The sequence below is a fragment of the Eumetopias jubatus genome, unplaced genomic scaffold, assembly GCF_037043125.1.
Source record: "Eumetopias jubatus isolate StellerSeaLion01/CBP00866 unplaced genomic scaffold, mEumJub1_p1.0 scaffold_2, whole genome shotgun sequence".
Classification (NCBI taxonomy): Eukaryota; Metazoa; Chordata; class Mammalia; order Carnivora; family Otariidae; genus Eumetopias; species Eumetopias jubatus.
Window position 1 is genome coordinate 70,060,933 of NW_028274808.1, and position 20,914 is coordinate 70,081,846.

The window sequence follows — 20,914 nt, forward strand, 5'->3', positions numbered from 1 at the left end:
GGTTCTCACAAAAATAAAAACAGAATTGATTAGTCTAACTATTAAAAATAGTTTCTTATTCATGAAATAAAATCTCTGTCATACATACATGTGCTAATCCATAACACATCTCTACTGAATATAAAATGTTCCTATTTCTTATATTTGGACCAATTTAAATAAAATCTTCATCCCTGAAAATGAAAATGTCCCATGGTCCAAATCTGTTTCCCGGTTACTCCCTTCTTTCCCATTCATTTGCTTTTCTGATGGTTCTTTCTAATGTGGAAGGGGAAATGGTGTAACTATGGCTAACATTCTGGGAATTGAAATTGGAAGTGGTTGGCTTGTTTCCATTGTCTGTCAAGTAGAAAAAGGTGGAGGGCAGTTTCACTTAAGTGATGTTCTGGTGAACTCTAATTTCCTATTTACTACTGTGGCAATGTATGTAGGTAGAACTACATTTGACTCCTGATCTGTGGTTTTTCTAGCCATGTGACTTTGGGCTTAATTTTTTTTCATTCGTAAAGTGGAAGCTAATATGCTTACCCCATGGATTATTGAGAGAATTAGATGAGACAAGGCATGAAGGAGGCTTAATACGTGTGTTATCTCACCTACTGATGCCTAACGTATAGAATGCACTCAGTTGCTAATAGCAGCTCTCATTGTTCCCATTATCATGAATCTGACTTGAATCCTAACAGAAAAGGAAGTTGAAACTTCCTGGTATTGCATATATACAGCTCCTCAACAATAAATTTTGTTTCATTTTTTCATCCTATTTTTATAGTATAAAGATGTATATAAGATATAAATATATAATACAGATTACATGGTAATATAATAAAATAGTTTTTCAGCACTCTGAGATCAAAGTTAAAGTACTTGATGTGATTTAAGGTTATTTTAAACACCTTTTTTTTTAAGATGAGTGAATCCATATTTTACTTTTCTCTCACAATTCCAATTGCACCCAGCAGATCAGATAACTTTAGGCTGAAATATATCTCAGATTTTCTAGGACAGTCTTGAATTTAAATATCCTGTTTCATTGTTCCCACAGGTATAGTTATACCTGTCAGACACTGTATCCTGATTTTTGGGTAAAAAATGTTGTCACTGTAAATGCGAGACTTGCACCATCCTTGACTTTGGCACTGGCAGGTAATTGTAGTCAGGATTCCAGGTCTCAGAGTGCAGATGGCACCTCAGCAGAGTCATTGTGCCACCACAAAACACACTGACAAAGTCCCATGACACCAGCCTACGTGACAAGAAGCTTCAGAGGACAGCAGGTGACTTCTTTTCATCTTTTTATTTGTTTCCAAGGAAAGGGCACAAAGGGCAGGTTGTCAACAACCTAAATAATTGACAGCCAAATCTTTGCTCTATCGTTCCATTTTAAGACTATTATTAGGTCTGGTACTGTGAATTATTTCACCGATAGTGGTCTAAAATAACACGAAGGATGGCCCTCTCTCTTCTATATGCTGCCTGTTCTGAAGGGAGAATAAAGAATCAGAACAGTTGCTTCTGAGAGATCATCAAGATGAAATTCAAATCCTTCTTCTGACTGGCCATAGTCAGAGACAGGTCAAACAAGGTTGAGACCACATTCTTCATTCTCCTGGAATCCTGAGCCCCTACCTTTAAAGCAGTCTTTCAGTTCCTCACCTCTCTTCCAACTCTTCTGATTATGGGAAATTATTTGAGATTTCATGAAAAAATGATCTATGCATTGATATTTTCAAAAGATTTGAGGCAAAGAGCAGACAAGATCAAGGGTGCTAGAAATTCTCTCATGGGAAAGAAAAGATTTAGACTTGGACTAGAACAGAGAAAGACTGTGAAATAGAAGGGAAATTATAGTACTTGGGTAAGCATAAATAAAGAGCAAGCTAGATTAAAGAAGGGTGTATGGAATAAGTCTCTCAGTTGGTAAAACTGGTGTATTAGCTGCCTGGGCTGCATAACAAATTACCACAAACTCCAAGACTTAATGAGCAATAGAAATTTATTGTTTCACCATCCTGAGGGGCTAGAAATCTGAAATTGAGATGTCAGCAGGGCCACGTTCTCTCTGAAGGTTCTATGGGAGGATCTTTCCTTATCTCTTCCTAGCTTCTGGTGATGATGTCAACGCTGGGTACCCCTTGGCTTGTAGGAACATCACTCCAATCTCTGCCTTGGTCTTCACGTGGTTTTCATCTTCTGCGTCTGTTCCTGTGCTCCTTTTCTTATAAAGACACCGGTGATATTGGATTAGAACCATCTTAATCCAGTCTGACCTTATCTTAATTAGTTAAATTTCCAATGACTGTATTTCCAAATGATCACATTTTCTGGCGTTCTGGCAGGGTCATGAGTTTTGGGGGGAGACTATTCAATCCAGGCCATCGGATGTTCTTTTCTCTACCCCACGTATTATCCCCCATGATAAAATATTGGGAAGAGCTGGAGATAATTGCAGAGTGCAAGTCAAAGGCCATGACTCAAGATTGCATCAAAGAGTGCCCTGGAGGGAGAAGGATGCCATGAAAATATATAACCACAATTTGATTGTGTGATTGTGGACTGGCCAGCAGACTTGGAAGTTAAACAGTAATAAATGGTTAACTCCAACAAGCCTGATTCTATTTCACAAAACACATGATGAGTGGAAGCAATACATGCTTAAAGTAGAGATACTTAATTTAGTATTCTGGTTGACAAGCTGCTTTTCTGAGAATTTTCCTGAATACATAGGGTTAAAATCTGCCTCACTTCATTAATGTGAATGTCGAGTGAGATAACAGCAATGTGTGGCACCTAGTCAAGCAATTCCCATACTAGTTCTTTTCCCCTTCTTTTTATATGGGTATATTGATACATTGGTGTGGTCCAATGCCAGGGGTCTCTGCCTCCTGTAGTAGAGGTTTACACTGATTTCATCCAGGTCAGAAATAAGACTGACTTCTTCTAGCCACGTAGTAAAATTGAAAGAGAACTTGTAATTTTTTATTCTCTTTTTCTCCATAGAAATGTCTCTTCATTTAGAAAAGAAATGCGTATAAACTACTATTTTAGATTAATTTGACTAAAAATGTTTGATAAAGCCTGAATTATCTATTATCTATCTATCTATCTATCTATCTATCTATCTATCTATCTATCTATCTATCGTCTATCATCTGTCTGTAATACATAAACCAAAGAACTCACTGCCTTGTGAGGATATAAATAGCTGGTATGCCAATTTAATCATATAGTCTCCCTTGTATCTGCTTGTCTCTGAGGAGGTGTTTATAACCAAGGGTCTGCCCTAAGCCTTAGAATTTAGCTGCATTGAAGTGCAGCTTCTTCGCATCTCCTTTGTATCTTATTCCTCCTACTGAATTCTAGAAACCAGGGATCTGTGCTGCACCGAACTGCTCTGCCATTATCAAACTGCTGAGTGGGAGGCTAGAGCAGTGCATGTAAGTAAATCTGGTAAACAGTGTTTAAAATTAGTATGTGACAAGTACAATTTTTTTTTTGTTTTTCATGGCTTCCCTTGGGCATTAATTAAATACAGCATTTTCAAGCATTTTCTCATACAGAATCATTTTCTCCTATGTATTAAAATATTCAGACTGGGAATGCAACAGACAGCAATATTAAATTCTAATGACTATTTCTGAAATAGCAGGGAGTTGGGTCATACCCAGTCTGTAACAGACACCAGTAAAATTGAAATATTTTTCCATTGACATGCAGATGAGTCAAGTTTGAGAATTACTTCATTTGTGGAAGAGTTTCTTTTTTTCCTGATGGGGAGTTAAAATTAGGGCATGTTGCTACTACCCTTGGAAAAATTTATTTTTTCTTTCTCTCTCTCTGTCTTCTTCCTGCCTCCCTCCCTCTTTTCTTGTTCCAACCTCTCCCTGTTTCCTTCCTCCCCTCCTTCCCTCCTTTTTTTTTTTCCTGTTTTCTTCTCTCCCTCCTCCTTCTGTCTCCCACTCTCTTTCGTGAATACAGGTACTTGAATTCTGCAGCTGTATTAATCATTGTGCCTAATCTTTCTATCATGTATGAGAATGAATAGCAATAACTAGAAATAATCTAAAAATTGCATATTAGAATTGAAAAGAAAAACTGCCTCATTTTTATTACGACAAAAACATTTTGTTTTATAATAACATATTGCTATTAATAGTAACATGTAACTATTTCTATATCTTGACTTTAAATGATCCCATAGATATGCAATTTAATTAATGTTTATTTCATGAACAATATATTTTTGTGCAAGTAAATTTTTTTGGCAATCAGTCCTTGACGTAAAATCATACTTTTGTTGTTGTTTATTTTTCAAAAAGAATATTTTGAAATTTCATGCTTAAAAGCACACACACACAAGGTTCATTTTGATGAGTGCCTGAAATCTTTCAGAAACACTCTTACATCTAGAAATAAATACTAAATGGCTGGTTTTATCTGTACATCCCATTATTCTGACTATCTGAAAAATGTGCTATCTGCCATGTGCAAAACACTGACACACTGCTTTGTGTTGTAGAGGCTGCAAAAATACAGTTTCTTGTTTTCATGGATTTTAAACCTGCTAGCATATATAAAATACGAGCATATATTATCTATAACTCAAGTATGAAAATGTCCATGAGCAGAAGAGGTAAACACATAAACAGCTGCAGATTGGAGGAGGTTTCTAGAATATGGCTATTTGGCATGGAAATAAGGAAAGAGAGAACTTTTGGGGAAAAAAGCTATGAGGCAAATGATAGATTTGTAGCAATGAAAAAGAGCCATAAATCTGTATGACCTAAAAATACAGAAAAAAATTAGAAGATTGAGTTTCAATTAGTGGCTGGCTGAGTGTGTTTTGACGACTGCTTGCTATGGTCTCTGCATTGTTCTTGGAGAATGGAAACAGGTGTTAGGTTACTGAGGTGTATTCTTTTACACTGATTATGAATATATTGTTTGAAAAGCAATGGAGTAGGGTAAAACTCAAACAATGTTTATTCTGTCATAGTAGTTTAGTCTGCCAATCAAATAAAAAAGACTTATTCACATGATAATACATTCCTCTCAAGAATCCATTTAACTCAAAAAGTAACAGACTTTTTCTGGTCTCGTTCCTGTGTCTGTAAAAAATTGGTTCTGATAACAAGAGATAGTTAGTATAGAAAGTGTTCCAAAAACCAGGAAAATACTCTTGATTGTCTTGGGATCTGCACTGGAGTAAAATTCTAGTGAGATTAAGTGGACTGAGATTAAATGACAACTTTTCTGAAAAATTAACACAAACACACAGCTCTTACAGTCACCAACAAATAAGAATAGGCTAGTTTCTATGCCAAGACAATCAGATGAATATATATTTATAATATTTTTATCTCTTTCCTGTTACTATCCTCCTATGCCCACTTCTCAAACCATATTTGTCCACCATGGATGAGACCGACAATCACTTATTTTTTTTTAAAGATGTTATTTATTTATTTGACAGAGAGAGACACGGTGAGAGGGGGAACACAAGCAGGGGGAGTGGGAGAGGGAGAAGGAGACTCCCTGCTGAGCAGGGAGCCCAATGCGGGGCTCGATCCCAGGACCCTGGGACCATGACCTGAGCCGAAGGCAGATGCTTAACGACTGAGCCACCCAGGCGCCCCGACAATCACTTATGTACACGTTTCATAAGTTGCCTATAATAAGAGCAATTTCCACAGTTAGAATAAATCCATGGCTTACGCATAACTGGACCCATGTTACCTTTAGTTACTATCTGTAAGTAATGATATACGGTGATGATTGTGGTGATCTAAGTTTCAAGAGTGGATTGCTATTTACAGGTATTTTCTTATTGGATCCTCTCAGCCATGAGATCTAGATGAGGCAGAATGTTTTGTATATCATACCTCTAAAAATAAGGAAACAATATCTTCAATTAGCTAGCTGCCCACGCTCAATCATCAAATCAGTAATAGAACCGGGTTTAAAGGAAGATCTAACCTCTCCAAATACTGGACTTTCTCCATGACATCACACTGTTGTGTATACTCTTCCTCTAACTTGTAGCATATTGTAATTATATTATTTGTAAATATTTTTAAATGTTATGGGTCAAAATAAAGAATTAGGCCCAGGTGGATAAATAAATAGTAACCTCTGGTTGCATTATCTCATTAGAAAAATTGTCATTGTTCTTTTGGTTACAAAATAGTGGTATTTCTGTTTTTGATGAAAATAATATGGTTTATTTTGCATAGTCTCAGAGTTTATTTCCAACCAAATGGCCAGCCTTAGCACCTGCTTATTCTCCACAACATATAGTTAAACAAGCTTTCCCATTTTCTAGTTATGTTCTATTAATGTAACTTGGGGAATTAACTAGTATCAAGTGACTAATCTAAGGTCATTCTGTAGGTAAATTGAGATTTTAAAAAATCCCAGAGCTTCTACTACATTGCCTAAGTCCCTGAATCACATTTCCCTGCTGCTACATTACTTAACTGGGCAAAGAGCTATGCTTTTTGAATGAAAGATCATGTTTTGTGATGCTCAGCATTTGTAATTAATGCACAAATCACTGCCAGTATGTCTTTCGATAAAGATTATTTTAATTGGACCAATGAAACAATTAAACCTTGATTTTACTAAGTGCAGTCTATTTGGCTATTTGAAAATTAATGTAAAAAGAATCACCAGTACTTGAGTTTCCAATTTTCCACATGCGTAGTTATAACGTTTTTGAACTAAGCCACTTGGCAAAATATTTCATTGGAAACATTTCTTCTTCTAAATGAAGATAGGAAAGCAGATTATGTTCTTAATGAGAAACAGTTAGGTTGATGTGTTTGGATGGCATTTACTAAAATAGCCTATTTAGACAATCTTACCTTATATGATCTGCTTAAACATTAGAAGAAATTCTAAGCTATGTTACAAGACTTCGAAACCCTAAAAAAAAAAAATAATAAAAAGGTTCAAGATGCCTGTTACTTCAAGCATACTGTGAATGTGTTGGAATCATTAAATATAAATATTTTTGCTTTTGGATTTATTTTAATTAAGAAGACATTTCTATTTAATTCCTTTTTTTGTTTCAAGCAAAAAACTTATATTGAGACAGGGGTTCATTTCAGGAATATAACTATTATTTAATATGTTCTGTACCAAAAGAAAAAATGGATGCACTTTTTTTCATCTGCTATATGAAAACTATAATGTTTGATCAATCCTTTCTTTTCTAAATATTAGTAAATATTTCTCAGATATATCCAGGAGATATTTAATTCACATGATCTCCCTCTGAGTGAATAATCAACAAATAAAAAGAACATTTTAAAAGAAATGACATAAGGGAAAAAAATCTATCTTATACTTTAAAAACATAAACATTTGAATTTTAACTGAAGGATTACTGGGAATCTTGATGGCCCATGCTACTTTTTGTCTTAGATTCAGGACACCGTCTTAGAGAAGCAAATCGAGGGTAAAGTCAAGGTGTTGGAAGGTGTTAAGTCAGACTTGCAAGGAGGGGGGGAATTTATCATGATGAAAACAATGGTGAAATCTCCCCAAATGAGTACTAAAATAATTAAAATTATGAATCAAGATCCTTTTTAATTATTATTAACTTTTTTAAAAAAGATTTTATTTATTTATTTGAGAGAGAGAGCACATGCGTGGGGGAGGGTCAAAAGGAGAAGCAGACTCCCTGCCGAGCAGGGAGCCGGTTGCGGGACTCGATCCAGAGACTCCAGGATCATGACCTGAGCCGAAGGCAGTCGCTTACCAACTGAGCCACCCAAGTGCCCAAACTTTTTTTTTTAAACTTCTGTTAACTGCTATAACTGTCCTATATGTTGTAGTATGAAAGTATTGACCAAGATTTGGTTCCTGCAAAATTCCCAGTGTGATATTAATACATACTGGGAAACATACGTAGGGAGTAATGTTGTGATAATGTCAGGTATATATTAAATATATTAATATTATAATAAATTAATATATAATATGTATTATATTATTATGTTATATTGTATATAATTTATATATTATATATTCTTTATATTATATATAACATGTAATAAAAACCTTAGATATGCATGTTAACTAGAGTGGTTATATATTATTTATTTAATTGACATTTTGAAATATAAGATTAATGGTAATATAATTTGTTATGTATCAGGTCTTCATGATTTAAATTCCTAGGCCCCAGGGCGCCTGGGTGGCTCAGTCATTAAGCGTCTGCCTTCAGCTCAGGTCATGATCCCAGTGTCCTGGGATCGAGCCCCGCATCGGGCTCCCTGCTCCGCGGGAAGCCTGCTTCTCCCTCACTCACTCCCCCTGCTTGTGTTCCCTCTCTCGCTGTGTCTCTCTCTGTCAAAAAATAAATAAAATCTTAAGAAAAAAAAAAAATTCCTAGGCCCCTACAATTGAGAGCAGTTATTTATTTATTTAATACATTTTTTTTTAAATTAATTTCAAGTTTTTATTTAAATTCCGGTTAGTTAACATATATATAATACTAATTTCAGGAGTAGAATTTAGTGATTCATCACTTACATATAACACCCCGGGCTTATCACAAGTGCCCTCTTTAATACCCATCACCCATTTACCCCCATCCTCCCTGCCCACCTCCCCTCCAGCAACCCTCAGTTTATTCTCTAGCTTTAAGACTTGCTTAGGGACGCCTGGGGTGTTCAGTTGGTTAAGTGTTCAACTCTTAATCTCAGCTCAGGTCTTGCTCTCAGGGTTATGAGTTCAAGCCCCATGTTGCGTGTGGAGCCTCCAAAAAAAAAAAAAAAAAGTTTCTTATGGTTTGCTTCCCTCTCTTTTTTTTCCCTTCCCCTATGTTAATCCGTTTTGTTTCTTAAACTCTACATATGAGTGAAATCATATGGTATTTGTCTTTCTTTGGCTGACTTGTTTTTTTTTTTAAATTTTTTTTAAAGATTTTATTTATTTATTTGACAGAGAGAGACACAGCGAAAGAGGGAGCACAAGCGGGGGGAGTGGGAGAGGGAGAAGCAGGCTCCCTATGGAGCAGGGAGCCTGATGTGGGGCTCGATCCCAGAACCTTGGGATCATGACCTGAGCCGAAGGCAGACGCTTAAGGACTGAGCCACCCAGGCACCCCCTGACTTGTTTTGCTTAGCATAATACACTCGAGCTCCATCCATATCGTGGGAACAATCATTTAATTACAAGTATTTACTTAAGTCATATTTTCCAATATCTTTCAAGCTATTCTCATTCAGTCAGAATTTCTGTTTGAGTTTGTGAAAGTGTAACTAAAAACCTTAACAGCAAGCCAAATAAATATATAGTGATATGACAAGCAGGGAAGAAATAAATCCAAGTCACTTTCACCCATCCAATCACCCGCTAGAAGATGAATTATAGGTACAAAAGCAAAACAAATATGTGGTGCACCACTGGGTAATAAAAAAGAAATATGAAGGTAACAGAATAACTGGTCTTAGGACAATTTTATAACAGCCACTTTTTCCTTACCAATTTTCCCCCTTTGTTCTCCCTGTCAATTCTGCTGGGCAACTACATCACAGCCACAAATAAATATGTAACCAAAGGCCATCTAGAATTGTAGGTTAAAATAAGGAGTCATCCATTATATAAGTTCCTGAATGCCATTATTCTCTCTATTATCTCAGTGGCAAATTGTTTTCATTTAGAATAATTATAAGTTAGCAGTTCTTCATTGTGCTCACTGTTTGCTACTGAGCACTAACTGCAGAGTGCTGAGCTGAACCTTGTCTCCATGGAACAGGAGAAGTATCAGAATATAAATGAGGCAAAAAGAGGGCACCTTGGGGATGTAAAGGCCATGGGGATTAGCCCTGAACACAAATCCTAGCTCCTCAGTAAATAAGCTCCATAGTTTTCATTTAGCACACTTATCACTGGGGAGCCTCAAACACTGGTGAAGTGATAGGACTAAAGAAAATGGCTGGAATCTATGTCTTGAATTCATTCCATGTGGCTTTTTTTTTTTTGAAAAGATAATCCCTGAAAGAATCTTCAAGCATAGACCCTATAAATTCTTTTTGATTTTTAGTCTGTTATTTTAAAATAAAATGAGTTAGATGTGAGTGGATAAAGTACATTGGAAAGCAGAATTTTTTTTCTCACTAAAGTGGGGTGATAGGTCTGGGACAAGCTGCTAAATGTGAGACAAAAGAATTGTATTATTTATAAGTGCTTGGAAAAGGGCATTGGCCTGGGTATTACAAGTAAAGGTATTATGCTTACCTGTCCCCAGTAAGCAGCTATGAAACTTGATAAAAAATATGAGGCAATCCTTTCAGGCTTTAGAAAACATACTGATGTGATCCTTGAGAGAAGATGTAATAGGTGAGCTACACAGTTACCTCAGTTGTTTGCCCAGAACACATTTCAGACCTTGCACAGGGGGCTGGATCCCAAGCAGAGAGTAGCAGAATTTCTGGAAGAGGAAGCAGAGATCAGATGTCAGGGTTGTTGAGGTATCTGGATCTGTGGGGCAAGGTACCAAAGATGAGTTAGCTCTGCAAGAAAAAGAGCCCAGAAATCTGAAAAGGTGTTTCCTTGAGTGTTTGACCAAATACTAAGCTGTATATACCCAGGGTAAGACTCCATGAGGCCCAGGAGAAAACAAACGCTCTGAAGGCTCTGAACTGAATAGAGATCTTAGAAGTCAAACAGTGCTGGAAAATACCAGTCAGAATGGAGAGATCTTGGGTACTATTTCAAATATTCAAAGAAGCTCCTAGAAGAGGGGAGGGCTACTTTAGCCCTAAGGTAAGGGCTACTCTAGACCTAGCCTTACAAAATTTAAAACTTAAAGCTGTTTTTTCTTTTCTCATCTATATATTTTATTTTTAACCCACACAAAATTTATAAATGGTTTAATTGAATACATTTTTTTATTAGTTAAAGCATAATTCACTCTATGGTTAATTAACTTATATACAAATATAATCCCTTCTTATATGATTTTTTTAAAAAGCAAAACAAATACCTTATTTTTGATAGATTAAAAAACAGTTTGCATATGATCATCAAGGACAATAATTTTAGTAAAAATAGAAATCAATCACTGTACCTTTTCTTGAGCTCTTCAAAGAATTATCTTTCAATCCTGATTTGTCTGTGTGATTGAATAATATATGTGCCTTTTTCAGATTTGATATAAACATCAGTAAGAAGTCATCAGTAAATGCACTCACTGCTGGAACGAAACAACATTCTGTAAAGGGAAGAAAAAAAGAACAGGTTCTAGACAGAGTAGCATCAGGTAGAACATAGGGAGTACAGTCAATGGTGTTATAATAGTGGTGTATGGTGACAGATGGTAGCTATGCTTGTGATGAGCACAGCATAACTTATAGACTCAACGAATCATTATGTTGTACACCTGAAACTAATGTAATATTGTGTGCTAACCATACTACAATTAAAATAAATAAACAGTAATATCCACAAGTGCATCACACAATAAAAAATAACAGACACACAAAGAAGCAAGAAAATGTGAATCTTTAACTCGGACAAAAATGCAATTAATAGAGGGGCATCCAGGTGGCTCAGTTGGTTAAGTGGCTGACTCTTGATTTTGGCTCAGGTCATGATCTCAGGATTCTCAGATTGAGGCAGCAGGGAGTCTGCTTAGGTTTCTCTCTCTCCTTTTCCCTCTGCTCCTCCCTCTGCTCATGCTTTCTCTATTTCTCTCTCTAAAATAAATAAATAAAAATCCTTTAAAAATGCAGTTAATAGAAACAAACCTAGAGATGACAAAAATGTTAAGTCAGCTACAATATTTTAAAGGAAAAGATTAACATAATGGACAAAGAGATGGGGGATGCCATTAGAAAAATAGACACAGGGAGGCCTGGGTGGTTTAGTCAGTTAAGCACCTGCCTTCGGCTCAGGTAATGATCCCAGTGTCCTAGGATTGAGTCCCACGTTGTGCTCCTTGCTCAGGGGGAAGCCTGCTTCTCCCTCTGCCTGCCACTCCCCCTGCTTGAGCTCTCTCTCTCTGGCAAATAAATACATAAAATCTTTAAAAAACTAGGCACAATAGGAAAAAAACAAATGCAAATTCTAAAACTATGAAACAGCAATATAAGATTTTAAAATAAATCATTAGATAAGCTCGATAGAAGTTTGGACACTGAAGAAGAAGAGATAAAGTAACTTGAAGACTGACTGACTAATAGAAATTATTGAAACTCCAACACTGAGAGAATAAAAAGGAGGAACCTCAGTAGTGTGTGGAATAATATTAAGTGGTCTACCTATAAGTAATTGGAGTCTGGGAAGACAATGAAAGAGAAGTTGAGAAGCAAAAATTATATGAGGAACTTAGTGTCAAAATGTTCCAAATTTGAATGAAAATATGCTCAATATCTCCCAGACAAGATTAAAAAAATAAAGAACATTCAGTTACATTATAATCAAATTGTTAGAAATCAAAAGTAAAGAGAATTGTATCAAAAAGAATAAAATACTTAGGAATAAATTTAACCAAGGAGGTGAAAGACCTGTACAGTGAAAACTGTATAACATTGATGAAATAAATTGAAGACAGCACAGATAACATTAATTCTTCCAATTAATATTATTAACATAATTAATATTATTAAAATGTTTACACTACTAAAAGTAATCTACAGATTCAATGCAATCCACATCAAAATAGTAATGACATTTTTCACAGAAACAGAACAATCTTAAAATTCATATGGAATCACAAAAGACTACAAAAAGCTAAATTAATCTTGAACAAAAAGAACAAAACTTGAGGCATCATGGTTTCTGATTTCAAATTATATTACAAAGCTGTAGTAATCAAAACTGTATGGTATTGGTATAGAAACAGACACAGAGATCAATGGAACAAAATAGAGAGCCCAGAAATAAAACCGTGCATATACAGTCAATTAACTTATAACAAAGGAGCTAAGAATGTACGATGGGGAAAGACAGTCTCTTCAATAAACAGTGTTGGGAAAACTGGACAGCCACAGGCAAAAGAATGAAACTAGACCACTATCTTACACCATACACAGAAATCAACTCAAAATGGATTAAAGACTTAAATGTAACACCTCAAACCATAAAATTCCTAGAAGGAAACATAGGCAAAAATCTCCTTGATATCAGTCTTAGTGACAATTTTTTGGTTGTGACAGAAAAAGCAACAAAAGTTGGGCTACATCAAAATAAAAAGCTTTGCACGGCAAAAGAAGTCAATAATATGAAAAGGCAACCTACTAAATGGGAGACAATATTTGTAAAACATATATCTGATGTGGGGCTAATAACCAAAATAAAGAACTCCTACAACTCAATAGCAAAACACATAATTCCATTAACAAATGGGTGAAGGATCTGAATAGACATTTTTTTCTAAAGAAGACATACGAATGGTCAATAGGTACGTGAAAAAGTGCTCAACACCACTAATCATCAGGTAAATGCAAATTAAAACCACAATGAGTTATTACCTCATACCTGTTATGATGGCTTTTGTTCTAAAGTCAATAGATGAAAAATGTTGTCAAAGGTGTGGAGAAAAGGCAACCTTTACATTATTGGCATAAGTTGATAAATTAGTGCAGCCATTATGAGAAACAGTATGGAGGTTTATCAAAAAATTAAAATGTAACTTCCATATGGTTTAGCAATCTCACTTCCAGGTATATATCTAAAGGAAGCAAAATCAGAATTGCAGAGAGAACTGTCTGTACTCCCAGGTTTATTGCAGTAATCACAACACATAAGATAACAACCGAAGTGTTTGTCATGAGTGAATAAAAAAAATGTGGTATATGTATAGAATGGAATACTATCCAGCCACAAAAGAAGGAAATCTTGCCATTTATGACAACATGGATGAACCTGGAGGACACTGTGCTAAGTGAAACAAGCCAGACATGAAAAGACAAATACTGCATGATCTTGCTTATATGTGGAATCTGAAAGACTTGAACTCAGAGTTAAGAGGAAATAGAATGGTTGTTTTCAGGGACTAGGGCGTGGGGGAAAGGAGGGTGCAGGCTTTTGATGAGGGTGCAGGCTTTCAGTTATAAGATGAATAAAGTTCTGGAGACCTAATGTACAACAAGATGACTATAATTAAAAATAATTTGTTATTTATTTATTTATTTTAAAGATTTTATTAATTTTTTGAGGGAGATAGACAGTGAGAGAGGGAACGCAAGCAGGGGGAGTGGGAGAGGGAGAAGCAAGCTTCCCGCCTAGCAGGGAACTCGGTGAGGGGCTCCATCCCAGGATCCTGGGATCATGACCTGAGCTGAAGGCAGACGCTTAACGACTGAGCCACCCAGGTGCCCAGGAATTTGGTATTTAGTTGAAATTTGCTAAGTGAATAGATCTCATGTGTTCTCACCACACACGCATACATTCAAAGATAACTATATGATGTGATGGATATGTTAATTAGGTTGATTGTCATTTCACATCTTTGCATATGTATACCAAAACATTATGTGGTCCATGTTAAATATATACAATTTTTATTTTTCAGTCATACCTCAATAAAGCTGGAAAAGAACATGTATATATAAAGGTACTCATAGAATAGAAACGAAACAGGGTAGCAAATATATATACCTTGCACCTTCATCATAAGACACCCGAGGTAGCTATATTAATATTAGATAAAATCGATTTCTAGAGAAGAGTTTACCAGGTATAAAGTCACATTTCATAGTGGTAAAATTTCATCAGGAAGACATAAGTGCTTTGAAGAAAAGCTACTTTAGTAATACAAGAGAAAAAAAACAGGATATTTTATTTCTTTTGTTATTTTAATACTCAGAATTGTTTCTCAGACTACCTATACTTATAATTGTATATCAGTTTTAGCAGTATGCCATGGCTCTCTTTTATGATTTTTATGATGATGACTGTATGACTCTCATGACTAGTATGACTGCATACTAGTCATTTCCTGTCTTCTGTGCTCTCAGAACCCTAATTTTGTTTGGATGGCAATATGGCCCACACCAGAGGATAAATCATGATTAGACTATCAATCAGAGCAATCCATTTCCATTTTTTTAATGTTGGAATAGATACAAGCCTTTGTTTCTCTTCTGGCAAATAGAATATAAAAAGAATCTGCTTCTGTGTAAATTTGTCATTACATATAAGGGAGTCCTGTATAGAGAAGGCTTTTTTTGTCCTATGTCTTTCATTCCTACTTGGGTGCACTTGTGTAATGACATGTTTAGAATTGCAGCAGACATTATGAGGCATTGGTGAAGGCACTGCCACATTTTTGAGTGGAACAAAAAAAAATTGTAGAGTCTTTCGTGAATGAACTGAACTTTAAATGACCTATCTCCAGACATTTTGTGATATGAGGTTATTAAATGGCTTCCTTGTTTAAGTAACTAATTATTGAGAATTCTGTTACTTTCAGCAAAGAACTTAAAGATTAATATTTAAGAATAACATTGAAGGGCTCCACAAGATATCCACAAGATATCTTCAGTCAACATGAAGAGCCTATGTAAATAATATATCTAGATATTTCATATTCTATCCAAAGTTGAAAGGCTGTTAAATAAAAATAAGGGATTTTTTTTACTTTAATAATACACTTCATGTATAATATCAAATCCACTAAATATTCTTGCCAAAAAAGTTTTAGATTTTATTTATTTATCTGAGAGAGAGTGAGAGCACTGGCAGGGGGAGGGGCAAAAGGAGAGGGAGAGGGACAGACTCCCCACTGAGCATGGAGCCCTAGGCAGGGCTCAATCCCAGGACCCCGAGATCATGACCTGAGACCTGGGATGCTTAACTGGTTGAGCCACCCAGGCACCCCAACTAATATTTTTTCAAATAATGCCATATATTCATTGAAATAGTTACAAAAACTTTCCTAGTGTTTATGCCTTTTATAGTATACTGTTTTCAGAATAATTTTGGCTTTTGTATTGGCTACTTTTATGTTATGTTATATTATTTTATGTTATATTAGAATTTTTATAACAAACTAAATAAAACAGATTATTTAAATCAACTAGACTAAGATGTGACTTGTTAGAGACCGATGGCATAATGTGTATCTAATATCTTTCTCTTTTTTTTAAAGATTTTTTTTTTATTTATTTAATTTGAGAGAGAGAGAATGAGAGATAGAGAGCACGAGAGGGAAGAGGGTCAGAGGGAGAAGCAGACTCCCTGCCGAGCAGGGAGCCCGATGAAGGACTCGATCCCGGGACTCCAGGATCATGACCTGAGCCGAAGGCAGTCGCTTAACCGACTGAGCCACCCAGGCGTCCTATCTTTTTCTTTTTAACTGATCCTCAAATGGTGGATCTCTGATTGTATGTATGCTCAACTGCTTTTTCTTGGGAACTTTTCTCTGTTCTCTCAAATAAATACTTAATATTTCAACTACTATCTGCATTATTTTGTACGATTATAAACTCCATGCTCAGTTATTTTCAACGAATTTTGAAAAAACTAAACTATTTTCATCTTTCTTTCCTTCTTAACTTTTATTATTTAAATTTTTGATATATTATTTTATATCTTTTTATACTAATAGAAATTATACCATAAAGAAGTCCCAAAGTCCATATTCATTCATTCATTCCTTCTTTCATGTATTCACTGATTTCTTGTTAATTTTATTTGAGAAATATTTATTGAATGCCTACTATATTAGTGTCCAGTGAAAACATTATAGATACCAAGGTGACTTCACATATACCATAGCTTATTTTAATGAAGTAAACACAGAAAATGAATTAAAATAGTTATAACTCATAAGTTAGTAAGCTAAGTTAGTTATTTAATGTTAGTTAAGCTAGTAATTTAAATGCTATAAAAGCAGTGTGTGCATGGCATTATGGTAACATTAAGGAGAGACATCTGATTTAGTATTTCTGAGGTTAAGAGTGGAAAAGATATAAAATATTGCTTCCAGTGACATTTTACCTTTATTTTGTAGGGAATTAGTGAAAAAATGGCCAAAGCTTGCATTAGATCATTACTATCCCATAGAACGGTGTTTGTGATGGTGAAAATGTTCTATATTTGCACCATTTAATAAAACATGCACTAGTCACATGTGGCTAATAAGCACTTTAATTGTAGCTAGTGTGACTGAGGAACTGAATGTTAAGCTTCAAGTTAAATTTATATAGCCACATGTGGCTAGTAATCATCATGCTAGACCATGAAGCTCTTGAAGAGGAAAATGCATAGAAAGAGGCATATAAGTTTGAGTTCTATTGATTTAGGTATGATGTGATAAGATGCTTCAGGAAAAGAGGGTCATTCTTCAAGTTACAGAGGATCATAAAACTATTCAAGAGAGTTTGGAATTTTAAGTCCTAAAGGCAACAGGCCCATTAAAGTCTTTTACGGGAATGGTAAAAACCAAGTTACATTTCAAAACACAGTTATGACAGCAGAGGAGGGATGGATTGAAGTCCAAACACTGGAGACAGTCACCACTAAGATGAGTGCACATGCTACATTATAAGGGTAGGAACTAAAACAGAGGCCGTGAAATGGAGGTTGGGGAGAGGTTAGGAGAGAAGAACTGAATATATTCAACTGATATTTGGGAGGTAAAATTGATAAGACTAAGGGATATGTTAAATGTAAATTGTTAGGAAGAGGACATTGTTAAGGATGACCCAGGTTTGGCTCAGAGGAAGATGTGTTTAATTTTACGTAGATTGGGGTTGAAATGGATCTGAACTTCAGAACAGGGTTAACCTCTTACAGTATTAATTAACATTCTTCACTGGCTCTGAAAAATGATGGAGGGCCCCAGGACTCAGTATTACTCTTCTCCCCGTGCTTTTCAATCTGTGATTTTACCTATCACCCAGCTTTATAAGCTGATAACTGTTAAATCTTTTTTTTTTTAAGATTTTATTTATTTATTTGAGAGAGAGAGAATGAGAGATAGAGAGCACAAGAGGGAAGAGGGTCAGAGGGAGAAGCAGACTCCCCGCCGAGCAGGGAGCCCGTTGCGGGACTTGATCCCGGGACTCCAGGATCATGACCTGAGCCGAAGGCAGTCGCTTAACCAACTGAGCCACCCAGGCGCCCCTAAGCTGATAACTGTTAAATATGTACTTCCACCTTGATTAAATCTCCACTGATTTCCAAACTCACATGGTGGTTGTCTCCTTGATACTCTAATTGGATGGGCAAAATGAAATTCTTGATGACCACCACCTCAACATATTTCTCCAGGCAACATCATTCCACCCAAGTGCTCAAACTCAAAACCTGGAACTGATCCTTGATTCCTTATATTTCTTAACCTACTATATCCAAAATCCAAGGACATTTCAGCTCTGTTCAAAAACAGATTCAGTATCTGCCCACTTTTCTATATCTTCACTGATGCTTCCCAATTTCAAGCAAACATCAGTTCTTAACTGAATTGTCATCATATCCTCCTACCTGGATTTCTAGCACTTCTTCCCACCCTTATACATTCAGTTCTTCAGCAAGCAGGCAAGTGCAATGTCAAAACAAATCTAATCACTAACCTTTACATGAACTAAACCTTCCTTCAGCTTTCCATTACACGCTGAGAATGAATTCCACTCTTTACATATTTACCATTCTCCCTTTATCTACAAGTTCACTCAGCGTCTTTAGGTTTCTCTGTTTTTCCACATAGCCAAAGTTCATTGTTCCATTAAGGTCTTTACACTCGCTGATTCCATTACTTGGAATGCTTTGTTTCTCATTATTTTCTTGATGGGTAAAAACTTATGATAAAAATATCAGCTCAGTTTTGCCTTTTCTGACAGAGTGACTAGTTTGCTCTAGTCACTGGGACATAATAGTGTGTTGGTTTACTTATGTCATAGCACTTAAAACAAAATTATTATATTCATTTACTTATTTATGTGCTCTTTCCTTCCTCTAGCATGTAATAACTGCAAATATATATATAATATATATATATTCACATTTCTAGATATCCCACAATATGTAGGTTCATTTTCTAATGAACATGGAATTAGAACAAATGAGGCTCAAGGTCTTCAGTGTCGTTTTATATAGATCATTGTGATGTACACTCAAACATTTCATCTTATAAGAGAAAAAAATAATTCCAATAACTAGTATACTTGTGTATCAAGATTCTGCTTCTCTTTTCACTGGTCATGGCTAAAATGACAATTGTACTTCTCTGAACCATGCTTCCATATATTTTCGTTTCCCTTCTTCATATTTCTTTTAAATATCATTAAACTAGGTAGTGGTGATCGTTCAAGTATCTACTTTTCTTTTCCAGGAAATAACAGGTCTGGTCCCAATATAAACTGATGCAATTATTGTAGTTCTTAGACAGCAGTCTTATTTCCCTGTTTTCAAGTCTTGAGGGATGTTTTATTATCAACTCTCTGAACTATAAATATCAACCTAAAGAGCAATTGAACATAGAGATTTGGAGTTCAAGAGAGAAGTAATGAAAAGGAGGCTTTGGGAATTACTAATATACCTGTCAATTGTTCTTATACCTGCGTCATTATCAGAATCACCTGAACATCATTTAAAAATATAGATTCCAGGAGTTTGTCATCAGACATTGTAATTCAGTGGATCTGGGCCAGGAACTGAGAATTTATTTATATATATATATATGAATGCGTGTGATTGAGGAGAAAGAAACAGGTTGGGGAGGTGGTGACAGGATTTAAGGGAAACAGCTAAGTCACTGAGGGGAATTAGGCAAGAAACTTGACCACGTATAAGTGAAAGTATAACTTGTCAATATTCTGAACCAGTTCTCTAGGAAAAAAAGTCTAAATTTTGAATGATTTTTTAAGTACTTCTGGAGGTAAATATGAATACACATTCCTAAATGCAATTTGTCACAAATTTTCCGTTATTTTGTTATATCTGTATTTGAACAGTAAGTCCAAAGAAATATACATCATTTAAAAAAGTAGATTCTTGCCTTAAAATGGAATAAATTAAATTTAAATAAGCCAAATTATATTTCATATTCATTGGAGAAGCTGATTCTGTAGGAATATTTTCTTAAGCATTGTTTTGTAAAGCAAAAAAGTCTTATAATCTAAATGATCACCATTTAATACATTTTTATAAATGTGGATTTTCTATAGTGAGCACATATTTTTTAAGTAGGTCATATCTGCCATGAAAAATGTTAGCTAAAATAAGCTATAGTTTTGTGTATGTGTTTACATACTAATTTGTCATTTACATTTCTAGTATACAGAAACACAGAAAAGCATATAAAATTACATATCTGTATATATTTGATCTTGTATCCAATGTCATGAAAAATAGCATTTTTGATAGAAAAGTTATAGCACATATTTTCAGATATAATTTGCATTCAACCCACATGAAAGCTGTAGAAATCTGTTCTGTTTGAAAATTAATTATTCTTGTCCTCAATATTGCCTTTGACAAGGTAAGAAACAGTTGGATTCATTCTAATTTGCTTCAAGTATTGGTAATTAGAGAGGGTGTGAAGAACAGCTCTCCACTCAATTCTCTCTAATTATTATAAGATACATAATAAACCTCTTAGAAAAGCAAATGCTTTGAGTCCATTACCCCTACCCCTCCGGAAATATAAAGTAACAGATTCTTTCTCTCTTTTGGTTTCATTTAAAAAGAAATATGTTGAGGAGCCATTGCAGATTTTCATGGGAAACAGTATTTGAAGGTTTTTAAGGTTAAGATATGGAGCAGACTAAAATCCCCTGAAATTTTTCACAAGTTTTTCTATCATATCATATCCTCTCCGTCTTGTGTTATTAGAGTGACCTTATGTTCATTCCTCATGAATTTAATTTGGTTTCTGTTCAGTAGCCAGGCCTATTGAGATATGCTTGAATCCAGATTGTTCTCATTGTTTTCATGCCCAATTTTCAGTCATTTG

The 20,914-nt window shown here is 35.2% G+C and overlaps 1 pseudogene; it reads left to right on the forward strand.

The window, feature by feature from the left end:
- The first annotated feature begins 286 nt into the window (after positions 1-286).
- LOC114210126 (cell cycle progression protein 1-like) overlaps positions 287-20,914 on the forward strand; it is a 50,736-nt pseudogene continuing 30,108 nt past the window's right edge.